This window comes from Mustela putorius, unplaced genomic scaffold (genome assembly GCF_011764305.1).
Source record: "Mustela putorius furo isolate JIRA1106 unplaced genomic scaffold, ASM1176430v1.1 tig00537275_pilon_pilon_pilon, whole genome shotgun sequence".
Lineage (NCBI taxonomy): Eukaryota > Metazoa > Chordata > Mammalia > Carnivora > Mustelidae > Mustela > Mustela putorius.
The window spans coordinates 370,969-384,152 of NW_025422413.1; the positions used below are offsets into that span (position 1 = coordinate 370,969).

General features: G+C 39.0%; 1 long non-coding RNA gene across 2 annotated transcripts in view; it reads left to right on the top strand.

Moving 5' to 3' along the window:
- Positions 1–1,049: 1,049 nt before the first annotated feature.
- Positions 1,050–13,184, top strand: part of LOC123390187 — a 70,609-nt gene continuing 58,474 nt past the window's right edge. Inside the window, exons 1-3 of one of the 2 annotated variants that reach the window (XR_006604848.1) lie at positions 1,050–1,197; positions 6,284–6,346; positions 12,521–12,661. This is a non-coding gene — a long non-coding RNA (uncharacterized LOC123390187). Of the gene's footprint in view, positions 1,198–6,283; positions 6,347–12,520; positions 12,662–13,184 lie in introns of those variants that run through there. The other variant, XR_006604849.1, reaches the window with a different exon arrangement.

The following is a 13,184-nucleotide window of genomic DNA, read 5'->3' on the forward strand; positions in this document are numbered from 1 at the left end:
AACAAGGAAGGCTTCAGGTGGGCCCCAGTTAGTCTGTTGACCTGGGTAAAGAAGACAAGTGATCAGTTGGGAAGCATATTTGGCTTTCTCTGGTTGGTTCTGAGTTGGAAGCTTTGCACAGACAGGGAAACATTAAGAGAGCTTGCTTTTATTAATCAAATCTTGACCTTTTTGGTCTGGCTGGTGCAGAGATCGTGGGTCAGTGTTCTATTTTTATATGGTCTGACCATGATCCCTTTGAATATTGTCACCCACCAGTCATCCCCTCGCTTCCTTTGGCCATCTTCCCAAGTAAAGGCTGTCATTGGGAGTTTCAATAGGAACTCACCTTCCAAGATGCTGGGGTTTAGCATTTTTTTCCGAGAGAAAAAGCTCCAGATGGTACGCCTGGTCCATGTAGCCTGTGCCCAGGGCTGTTTTTTTAGGCCTTCAGCTCTGTGATGCAGAAGGGTAGTGGACCTCTTTAAGTTTTAGAACTGTGAAACTAGCCCAGCTCTCTTAGTTCTATTGCAGGGCAGTCAGTGCTTACCCCAAACCAAATATTGTCTGTATATGCATTACATTCTCAGGAACAGTAACTAAAAAACTGAGTACACACCACAGGCAAGATCCACCACATTGGATGAGGTAGGGTGTGGTGGACATTCTGTGGCCACAGCTTTGGTATTTATCCAGTTTCTGTATTCACACAGCTCCAAATTCACTTTTGTTATGGTCTTTTTTCTGTGTCTGAATGACCACCAGGGTATAGGAAAATATGTTACACTTTGTTACCCGGAGCCTTGGAACATCTTACACAACCTTGCATCCTTGAGGAATGATGTTTCGTCTTCATCTTTCCTCTCTCTCCCCTGCATCTGGTTAGCAGCAACTGACAGTCCACTGGTGATTCACTGGATGCTATTTCGTTTGTTCAGTCAGCTGTTTATTAATCTGTAACTTCCTGTTAAGATGCAGGGTGTGCTTTTTAAAGAAACCTTACACAGCACAAGTTTTATTTTGGGACTGGCTGTACTAATATAAAAAGAGGATCTGGGAGAGGTACTTAGTCTTGGAAACTTTTTTTTCAGCAAAATTTTATGGGCACTTACCATGTGCCTGGCACTGTTCAGTGCACTGTAGTGCAGGAATGAATGAGATAGCTCAGCTTCCAGAAGTTTACCATTTACTCCAGGGAGACAAGCATAAGAAAGTGTGGTAAGTACAACCATAGACGTGCAAGGTATGGCGTGAGGCAAAGGAGGAACTGGAAAATTCCAGGGAAACAGAAGGGTGAGAAAGTTTTTGTAGTAGAAGCTCTAGAAGGCAATCTAGGAAAAATGTCCAACAAAGATGTCAAAGATGTGACCAAAATGGTGACAGTATAAAAGGACAGATTGGACAAGGAAGAGCTGGAAACTAGGCAAATTATTCGAAGTTTATTTAGATGGCTGTTAAAATGATTTAGGCAAGAGATGATAAGGGCTCAACTGAAGACTGAAAGAGAGGTTGCAGAAAAGATTTGAGAGAATTTTTTACAATGGTGTGGGACAGTGGGAGGTGAGGAAAAAAAGATTTGAGCAATGGTTTTTATTTTGGTATTTCATGTTGCCTTTAAATAGAATGGGAAAGAAGGAGAGCAGGTGAGTTGGGTGATGGCCATGGAAACAATGGGTTCACTTATGGACCTGTTGATATTCAGGTACCATGTGAGGACATCATTCGTTCATAGCAGATCATCAGCAGACCATCTTTAATAATGTACCATGATTAGGTAACCCAAGATTTCTGTTAAAGATGTCCGAGGGTCTAGCTATTGTTCCTGGATGTCTATAGTACATACTTGTTTCTGCTCTCTGATTTCAGACTGTGTATTTTACATTTACTTAAAAGTTGCTGCAAAAATTTGGTGAATATCTGTGAAAGGCAGGGTCCAAATTAAGAGTACATTTTCATAGACTTCACAAAGGTGTATGCTAACCTTGCTCCCAGTCTTCTAGAACTCCCCAAAGTATAAGACTATCCTACTCCAGAAGACTTACAGAAAGCTGGGGCTCTTTAATTTATATCTAAATCCTGAAGTGACCCATAGCCAGACATGACCAGCTATAACCCATGTCTGTTAGACTAGCAGTCATTAAGACAACATGCAGTTTTAGGCTATGGGGATTATAGAAGTAATATATTGTATTCATTCAGAGACTTTATGGCCAAGCTGAGGAAGAAATGATTAACAAAATTAAACAATGAGAGAGTATTATAGGACAGAATGTAATTCAGTGCTATATTATGGGTTAGAGACTTGGATACTGAACAGTTTTAAAGTATGCACAATACCTTCTCTTATCTGTATAACACTCAGCAGCTTACCAAATCTTTGTAACACACATTCAATCTTTCTTAGGATCCTGGGAGGTTGATAGAAGGCAGATATTAGTATAATTGTTCACATTTCCATATGTAGAAATAGGCTCATAGGAGTTAATTATATTTCCCAATTCTCCCAGCAAAAGCAGCAAAGCAGAGTTTTGAACGCAAGTTGGCCAACCTAAAATCCAGTGGGAAGGCAAGTTCGTCAAATCCAATGGGAAGCTTGTGTTATTTCATGGAGTAAATGAGACTTGAATTGGGTGTTGGAGGATTGAATAAAATTTGAAGAAATGGAAAGGAAATGAGAGTATTTTGAATGGGATAAATACTGTAAGGAGAAGACAAGAAGCCAAGAAGGCGATAGTGAAAAAAACAGAGGGGAGTGGGTGAAGTCAGATTGATGGGGCTTTACGAAAATGGTGCTTTGAGAGCCAGGCCAGGAGTTTATGTTATATGTAGGGTTTCCCTAGAAGTCAGTGAGCTGGATCGTGGCATAAGGGAAGATCCATATAACAGTGTGCGGGTGTACAGGGAGGATTAAAACGAGGAGGTCCCAGAGGTGGGAAGGCCATCTGGGGGGCTTCGTGGTGTGGCTACAAGGAAGGGCCTGGAATGGGGTAGAAAGAGTTCGTGTAAAATGAAAATAAAGGGGTTAAAAAGAGAGAGTTCAAAAAGATGACATAGTGCTTATTGAACATGAGAGATGGAGAAAGTGAAAAAAATGGAAGAATTCCAAATTTCAAATAACTAGTTTCGTGGCCTCAGACAAGTCACAGGATCTATCTGAAGACAATGTGATGGCCAAAGGTGACAGCAACCCCTACCTCACAGGTGACTGAAACTTATGTGTGTGTAGAACTATTGGATTAATCAGCTGCTTTAATGATGAGAGGCAATTCTTAAATGTCGAGAAAGATACTCTCAATAATATTACTGAAAATAATGAAAAATTGGGAAATATCTACATGTTCTACAATGGAGGAAGAAGTAAATAAACTATGATGGTTATGTGGAAATTAAAATCACATTTGTCCAACATGAGGATAAAACTATTTCAAATATAAAGGTAGGTAGAGAAAACAGAACACAATACTATCTGAATATTATTAAAAAATAAGTATTTGGGGCGCCTGGGTGGCTCAGGTCATGATCCCAGAGCTCCGCATCAGGCTCTCTGCTCAGCGGGGAGCCTGCTTCCTCCTCTTTCTCTGCCTGCCTCTTTGCCTACTTGTGATCTCTGTCTGTCAAATAAATAAATAAAATCTTTTAAAAAAGTAAGTATTTAATAGAAAAAAGGACTGAAAGGAAACATTAAGAGTGATTATATTTGGCTAATGGTAATGTGGCTGATTTGTATAATCACTTTTGTACTTTGTACTTTTCTGAAATTTCCAAATTTTGTATAATGAAGCTTTTTCTTTTCTAATAAGAAAAAATATTTAGGAAAAAAGAAAAAAATGAGATCTGCCACTACTGCTTAAAATCTTTAAATGTGTTGTGTCCCTTCTGTTTAAAAATAAAATATAGGGACACCTGGCTGGTTCAGTGGGTTAATCGTCTGCTTTAAGCAGATGATTAGTCATGATCCCAAGGTCCTGGGATCCAGTCCCATATCCGTCTCCTTGCTCAGCATGGTGCCTGCTTCTGCCTCTGCCTGCTGTTCTCCCTGCTTGTGCTTGATCTCTTGATCTCTCTCTCTGACAAGTAAATAAATAAATAAAATCTATATCTATCTATCTATGTATAGAATAGGTACATCCTTCTCTATCAGACTTGGAAAATATCAGTGGAGTGGAATAGCTTTGAAGGAGGGCCAGAGATAGAGACGTGACCTTCATGGGAAACTGGGAATAGAGCTGAAAAAGATTCTAGTACTCCACTCACAGAGCAAAGATGTGTGCCTTTAAAGAAAGAATATCAGAATCTCTCTCTGTAAGGTAGTTTGATTTTTGGAAAATGCTTACAGCTCAGATAAATACAAAACCAGATAAATACAGCTCCAGAAGTAGAAAAGAACAAGTTATTTCACAATTGCAAACAATGCTTCATCATGCAAAGTATTTCATTATGTTTGCCAACCTGAAGGAGACCTTGGCCAGGACTCCTCTTGGTTTTCCACTAGGACTGCAAAATGTTTTTATTGACTGTGCATTCAGACACAAGTGGAAATTGACTGTCTTGTGTGTTATAGAACACGTGTTAAGAGTTTTTAATACGCATTTGTATAACTAAACAAAATACTTCTAGGAAATAAGACCACAAATGTGCCCTCGAGGAACATAATTGAAGACCAGTAGAATAATTCTTAGAATCTTGATATTGGTAGGAATCCGTGAGAGTTCCTAGCTTCATGCTCAGTAAACAGATAACATGACAGGAGAGGGCTATTTATCTGAAGCAATATGAAATGTTACCAGGTTATTTCACATGACCTGGTACTATCGCTTCAGTCAACCCATGGAATTATCTGTGGTAGGCAGAGAAATTTCTGGCAGGTAAGCTCCTGACACTTGGAGCCATCCTTCGGTTTATCTAGGAATTTACTTCACATTTACCTTTGTGGTATTGTTTTCACTAAATATATGCTAGATCAGGGAACTCTTCTCAAATAGTTTTTTCTCCTTCCTACGTTTCTATTGGCCTTGCTGTGTTTCCCATCGCTGTCTGTTCTGGATGTCTCTCTGCCACGTAAGAGGCAAAGCACACTAAGGTCTGCAGGAAGAGGTCAGAGTTCTCTAAATACAAAGGTCCCTGAACCCCCAAAACACCAAATCTGAAAAGATTCAGGGTACAACCTGTCTGTCTGGTTTTTCTTTAGGATCAGCTTCTTACTAGACTTCGGGTAGACTCAGCTATGCTAATTTTCTTGGCTGTGCTCACGTGCTCACATTTGTAAAAACGGCATAAAAGAAAAGAAACAAGCGTAGCAAACGTGGAACAACTTTCCCACTACCACTTGCCATCTCCCAGTGTTTGTGAATTTTGCCTGCATTTTATGCTGCCAAGTGGACAAAACTGCTTCATGCAGAGTTGGACATTTTTCCCCAGTTGTATGATATTTGTCTATATAGGTTGTCAAGTTAAATACTGTAAGACTGTTTGCTTATGATATCACCGTAGATGATGCCAGAAACCTTAAGAAAACAAAAATTCGCATGTCAATGGTAATTTTTTAAAAGTTAGACCTCAGGAGAGTATATTTGCTCCTTTAAAAATGTCTCACGAGAGGCAATTAAACACTGCTGGGAAGGAAGGGGATGGTCGCAGAACAGGAACTTTATGGCCTTACTTGCAAAAATAAAATAATTAGGCCTGAGATGGCTTTTCTATTGTCGTCCTGTCACCCTGTAGTTTTATTTGAATGACTGTCAAAATAAATGACAAGTTATCACACTGTATATAATCAGTGTGACATCTGGGGCTCCATAAGAGGCCACTGTTTCTCTAACTTTAGCTAACCAGTGCACTTCCTGTAGCATACTTCGGCTTAATTGTCAGAGCCAAAGGATCTGATTACCCTTGGATTGTTTTAGAATCTCTCTCTCTTTTTCTCTCTCACAGCTAGCAGAAATGTCTCTTGCTGCACTTACCTCATTCCAGCATTGAAAAAGCCTATTCTTTTGACAAATATATACAAGCAAAGAGCTAATGGGGTAGCTCCATCTATTTGAAGAAACGTTTAAATTCTTTTGTAATTGATTCCTAATTTGCTTGGTATGTGTACATTTTACACCTTTTCCTTGACAAGTAAGCCAAGATTGTGTGGTGGTTTTCATCGTGGCCTGAAGTGTAGAAGAGAAGGAGAATGAGGAAGAAAATATTTTTCAGATTTTACAGAGAGAAGGACTGAGATTTTCAATCTGTTGTGGAATCCACTGGAATAAGCGAAGTCACTCACGCCAGGCAGCTTCACTGAACGCATTTTATACTTTAGGTTTCTGACACAATCTCAGAGCAAAGAGGAACCTCTCCAAGGACCTAACCAGATGCAAGCCTGGTAAGTCACTGACTAGCACGGAAATTTTCATGCGGAGCAAAAACACAACGAGTAAGAATATGTTTTAGGAGCAAACGTTGGGTCCTATAAAAAATGCTGTCCTTTTTACAACCAGGAGTGTATAAGAATAGCAATTCTTTCATTGGGATGAGGTGATTTGAGGTATTTTTGCAAGGCTACTTTGCACTATGCTTTCCTTGGAAGGAAGGAGACAGAAAAAGATTCTTAGTGTTTTTTTTTTTTCTTTTTTTTTTTTTAGATTCTTAGTTTTACCATCAGAATCTGCTCTATCAAATCAGATGGCCAGTGGCTGGGTGTTTGAGGCTCCAGGCAGGTTGATGACCTGTGAATCATGCTTTTATTTCAGTATGCTTTGAAATACTGACTGATTAGATAAATAGAGTTTTCGTGAACATAAACTGAAGGATAATTTTATTGGAAAACTCAAGTTATATCTTGATTTTAGATCTAGTTCCGTGTGTTTAAAAAACCTTGCTTTCTGTCCTGTATTTAATAATATCTTAGGTGTTGAAGAGGTAAAATCATAACCAAAGCATTGAGTTGATGACAAATAAGTTATAAATAAAACGATAACAGCAAAAATATTAGAATAAGATATGTATTTCCACAGAAAAGCCGGACATTTAAACTTTAAAAAACGGAGGAAAGACAAATTTTTACTTTCCATTTATCCATAGAAATTGCCTTTATTTTTGTAATGAGACCCACTAGGCTGGCCTTCATATGGTCCTTTGCCCTCAAGAAGCAAATACTGATCTGTGAAACAATTGCAGTTCGTTAAATGTCAAAGAGAAACTTGTTAACCAGATAACCAATTGCCATGCCGAGCTGTTGCCCAACACAGGAAGTGTCAGTCTTCCCTTTAAGGACAACTGGTGGCTACACAAAATGCATAGTTTATAAATAATTAGGAAAAAAAGATTACAAAGCATGCCGCTCACGTGGCACTTCTTCTAAAAAGAAGAAATGTGACCAGCAGTGTCATTCATACAAATGATTAAGTAACAGTGTGTTAGAAAACTGTGAATGCAGACAATTTCAGCCTAACTCCATAATCTCAGATAGATGCATAGGAGTGAACTTTCAAGGACAAGAGTTGGGGGAGGGGAGTCAAGGTTTGAGATAATTTTTGAAGGTGTGGATTGAAAAGACCAGTTTTCCAGAAAGAATTCCTGCAGTGACGAGATGGGATTCTTCACCCCCCCGTCTCTGTCCTGGGAATTTCTTTCTCTTCCCTGAGATGAGGGCAGGAATGGAGGCCTCTGCGTCTCTTCTCTGGATGCTCTTTTTCTTTGAAAAGGAGGAAATTAAATTGCCGGACCAAGTTAGAGAAGCCCTTAGGGGTTTTGAAGACTCTAGTGGAAAATCAGAGTACTAGAAGACTTGGATCCCAGGAAGGGAGGGATGTGGTTCTGATGATCAAGGCAAAGAGAGAAATTGGGAGCTTAAAGTCAAGTCGGTGCTGACTTAAAAGCAGAATGGGGCAGCTTGAAAGGAAGGAATCACGAAAGAATCAAGACTCTGAGTTGATGCGCTGTGGGTGCTGGCCATGGCCACGGTGGACTAAAGGTTCTGTAGCAAATCGGACAAACTCTCTTTCCAATGCTGCAGGTATGCGTACTCTAGCTAAAATATTATGTTGTGGATTAAAAGTTATCTTAAGAAACCTTCTATTCTGACTCCCCTGTTCCATGCACACAGAAAGGAAAGCTTGTGGCACAATAAACCCAGAACCATACAAGGAAAGAAACTGGAGAAATTAGCTAAATTGACACAGTTCAGAGTCAGCAGAGATGTCTAACGGCCTTGTCACACTTGACATGTCCCAAACTCTATCCCTACATCTTTGTCTGAAACTTTCTCCACTAATGACATCTTCATCTTTCCCGGAACTTCAAGGTCACTCTTGAGTGCTTTTTCTCTCACACCATACATTCAACCCTTCAGGAAGTTTAGTCAGCTCTGCCATCAGAAATATTCTGAACCTGACCATTTGGTTCCAGCCTCTGTAGCTTCCCACCTGGACGATTGTGGTAGGTGCTCTCTCTCCTTATCGCGTGGCCCCTCCCTGTCTGTCTTCAACACAACAGCCAGAATAACCATGTTGAAGCCCAAGTCAGATCACATTACCCTGCTGCACTCGACAAACAAAAAAACAAAGTGAATGAAAAAAATCTCTCCTTGATTAGTATTAGGAAGGCAAGAGCCATTATTTATGTGGTATGTGTCATTCACCTGGGAAAGGGAAGGAGGAAGAGAAGGAAACCGGCATTTTTTGAGAGTCTACAGTGGAGTTTGTGTAAAGGAACTTGTATAGTGCTTCTTGCACACCTGGCACTCATTACGAGATAGCTATTTTTATTTTATTTAATTTTTACTGACTTCATGAGGTGGATATTATAGCCCCTTTTTGTCAGGGAAGGAAACTTTGGCTCAGAGAGAGGTAGAGACTGTAGGGTCACTTGACTAGTCGTGGGGGAGCAAGGATTCAATCCCAAGGCCACACCCTTTCCTCAATCCTATTGCTCCTCTGTGATCTTTAGAAAGGACCCCCAGGACCTACAGCAGGTATAAATATGCATACGGGTATGCATTATTCACCACAGACATGGGTAGGAAGGAAACTGGCAAAAACTGTCCCCGGTGCCTCTTAATGTCTTTTTATAATTCAACTGCCAAGTCCTTTGCCTCACTCCCGGACTCCCATTCAGGGCCTCATATTTTCAGATGTCCTTAACCTCAGTAGTCATCATTCCGCTGTTCAACCTGCCTGAGCGTCAATCTTCTCATCTGTAAAGCTGAAATCATTATATCCCCTCCTGGATTCATTATGAAGATTAATTAAGCAAGAATAAAAGTCAGCATTTATTGAGTGCCTGCTCTATTCCAGACAGTACTATTTTAAGCACCTTTTGTGGATTACTTTATTAATCCTCACAACTACCCTATGAAGTAACTATACTTACTATCGTTGTGATCATTTAATGAGTGAAGAAGCTGAATGTCAGAGATTAAATGACCTGCCCAAGGTCACCCAGCTAACAGCAAAGATTCAGACCAGGGCAGTCTGACTCTGTGGACCTTTTGAGCTATTTCCCCTATGCTTCTTATTCATAAAACAAAGATAATCTCTAAATCATAAACAATATTAAAATAATCATAAGACAATAATAAAGAATAGCTATAATTTACTAAATGCCAATTGTGTAAAACAGTGTGCTTGCTCCCCTGCACTGGTCCCTCTGTAGGCTTCCTGCATCGCACAGAGTTATTACAAGGATAAATGACATGACAAGTGCTTGCACATTATAGAGGATGAATAAATATTGTCTGCTTTCCACCCAGAGGTAACCAGTATTAATACTTTGACACAGAAACGTCTAGACATTTTTCTATAGTTATTTATAAATAAATAAGTAAATATGGATTACATTGTACATCCAAAATATGAACATTTTACATGTCAATAAATATCCATCAACAACATGCTTTCTCAGTGAATTTCATATCATCCCAAGTCAGCAAATAGTCTTGGGGGTCTTGGGACAGGAAAAAAATCTAGATATTGCAATGGTTTGTGACTCTCTCTGCCTTTCTAAATATATTTTATTTTTTGTTTTTAAGGAAGGTTCTGCACCATGTGTTGTTAATTTGCAGAGGGTTATTTCATATTTTTCTCTCAAGAACTGAATCTTTTAAAATTTACATGAAGTCTTTAGTTGGTTTCTTTTCAAACACTTGGCATGTACTGAGTAGACCCTCACCGGGGAAAAAATCCCCACTATTAGAGTGACAGACCACAGACCTGGCCTGGGCTTCTGAAGCTGCTTGGTTTCTTCACGGTGTGCTCCTGGAGTTGGCCCATAGTTTGACTGAATACCATGCCATCCCCACTGATGAAAGCTTTCATTTCCAAGACCTGAATCTCAAGACTGTATAATCAGCACGGTGTGGTAAAATGTTACAGGATTTTACAATTTTTATAAAGTGCTGCATTTTGCAACTATTACCAAGAAAGCAGACTGTGACTCACACAGTTTTACTGGAGGCGAGTTCATGAATAATATGATCTCAACAATATTTTGTTGGATGAAGTATCAGCAGAAACTGATAATCTAGAGTTTGAGAAATCTGTTTAGGAGACACTCATAAACATGAAGTCCCTGTACAGTTTATGTCTCGTGTTTAGCCTTGAGGTTTGTTCTATCCCATATACATACATACGTCTGAAATTTTGATAAGGAGATTTTAGGTCACCACAATCCCTCCTCAGTTTTTTTTTTTTTAAGATTTTATTTATTTATTTGAGAGACAGACAAAGATAATGACAGAGAGCACGAGTGAGAGAGACAAGCAAGCAGGAATGGGGAAGAGAGGAAGAAGCAGGCTCCCTGCCAAGCAGGGACCCCGATGTGGTGCTCCATCCTGGGACCCTGGGATCATCCCTGTTCAGTTTTAAACAGGAGTACATTTTTAACTTTCAAATGACTTCTCAGGAAGCACACACATACACACACACACACATGCACGCACACACACACACACACTCATAGATTTCTTAGGCAGAAAATACAGACCAACCATCACAACAGATAATCAATATTTTCTTAATCACTCTTGAAATGATAGTAAGAGCAGTTAACATTTTTTAGTGCTTGTTTACTTATGGTCACTTCCTTAAGGGCTTTATGTTAAATGTAATTAATTTATATGAATCCTAGTTTTCACAAATAACTTATGAGGTAGGGACTTAAAATAATGATTGGAAATAAGAAATTTATCTCAAATAAATGCATTTTGAGAAGAATAAAATTGTTTTAATGTACTCATGTGTGAAAATGGGCATAGTCAACAAATCTAATGCAGGGAAAATAATGGAATGGATAACAAAGTAGCTTAAATTATTTTTTCCAAAAATATAATTTAAGAAGTCATTGGATAGCTGAGCTAAAAACATTTTTTGGATATTGTTTGATCTTAAAATTTTCAGGAAAAAAGCTTGGCCCATTTAAGAAGTCTCTTAATCATTTCATGATCTATGTCAGTCAAATTATAATGCTGTATGCCTTAAAGTTCTACAGTATTGTATATCAATTGTTATCTCCATAAAACTGGAAAAGAAAAAAGAAGTCTCTTAGGAGTAAGAGTCTCAAGGTTAAGCAAAGAAATATTTGATGCAGCATAAATTTGAAAATAAAGAAGGAATGCATTCCTAGGAGGTTAGTAACTTAGTTGCCAGGGCAACTCTTTTATGATAAAACAAAGGAAAGACAAAGGAAAATGTAGTGTATGCTATGGGTTTTGTTCTTGTTCCCTACTTTGTTCTGCTAGACATAAGGAAGAGAACACTTAGGGTTTTCAAGCAGAGGGGAAAAAAAGTAACTTTCTCCTAGAAAAGAAGATTCAGGGATTTTAGAGTCCTTGAATAATTAAGACTTCGATACAGATAAAGTTCTACTAATTAGAATAAAGAACAATTAGAGGGCTGATAGAGCAATAAGCTTTCTTGTCCAGCAAGATTGTTGCATATATGTAATATACATAACAGACATTTGCCCATGTCTTGGGCAATTTCTGATCTTAAGAAAAGGCTCAGTGAGTCCTTCTTAAAGTCAGAACTAAACTTGAATTCTAGTTCAGAGTATCCAAATATACCTGGATGTTTGAGTTTCTTTAAATCTTGCTCTGTATCAGGTTATGTACTTATGCAAGAGTTAATAAATATTCTCCCCTCGCCCACTCTATTTTCTAGAAAAGAATAATTGTCCGGATTGTAACTAAGTGTATTACTTCTTGGCTGTAAAATCGGTATTGCTCACCTGCATATCCAGACCTCATCACTTTTCACCTGGGGCAGTTTGGCTTCCCTTTTGGAAACATAATTAGTGTTCTGTGATAACATGTGCATACTCAAACCTTTTGGGATAGCACACATTTTAGGTATAATATTTTATAAAGGATTGTATACATATTGGGTCAGTGTCTACGTGGTAACCTGAATAATGTCCCATTTCTACTAAAACCCTAGTTTAGCACTTCCTGTTTTCTGAGCTTTGTAGGAAGCAGCCAGAAAGCAGTGTATGTTACCTGAGACGTGTTTGTTTCATTTGGCTTTCAATGTAGTTTGGCATCGTCTTCCTTTTTCCTTGGCAGAAACTGGAAATTAGAGCCTTGAAGGGGATTTAAATGCAGCACTCGGGGCAGGAGCCTGCCTAGCAAGCTGCCATTGACATTGACACCCGAAGTAAGGTTATGACAAGGTTTCTCAACACTTGGGACTGGAAGAGTCCAAGAGTGAAGGTAAACATTCACCTTGCTTTGGACTGATGTTACTTTTAGTCCCCTGTGAAACTGAGATGACCATGTCCATGTTCAGATGGTCTCAATTAGCTGTGGTTTCTCTTTCAGGCAAAAGTGGTGCCAATTAGCATTATTTCTTCCCCGGCCTGAATAGCTCTTTTTTTCTTTCTTTTAAAGTGCCATTTTACGAGGAGATGTAATGAGGGGAGAAAGAAGCTTACATACATAAGCTTTTTCTTTCTTCTTTAAGCTTTGCTCCAGGGCCGAGGCAGGGTGGGGGGGGGCAGTGTCCATAACATCCCTATGTAAACTCACTTTATTTCTATTTCATCGCCAATAGCCATGCTTGCTCTTAGAGAGAGATGGCTTCCTAGCTTATTCAGAAAAGAAGCCATGAGGGACCTTCATGCCTTAGTTTCACTCTTGTCTGCTTCCAAAGTAACCATATGTTTACCCATCTTATTCTCCCTCCTATCTTAGAGGAAAAGAAAGCCTTCATTTCCTTCTAAAGCCAATT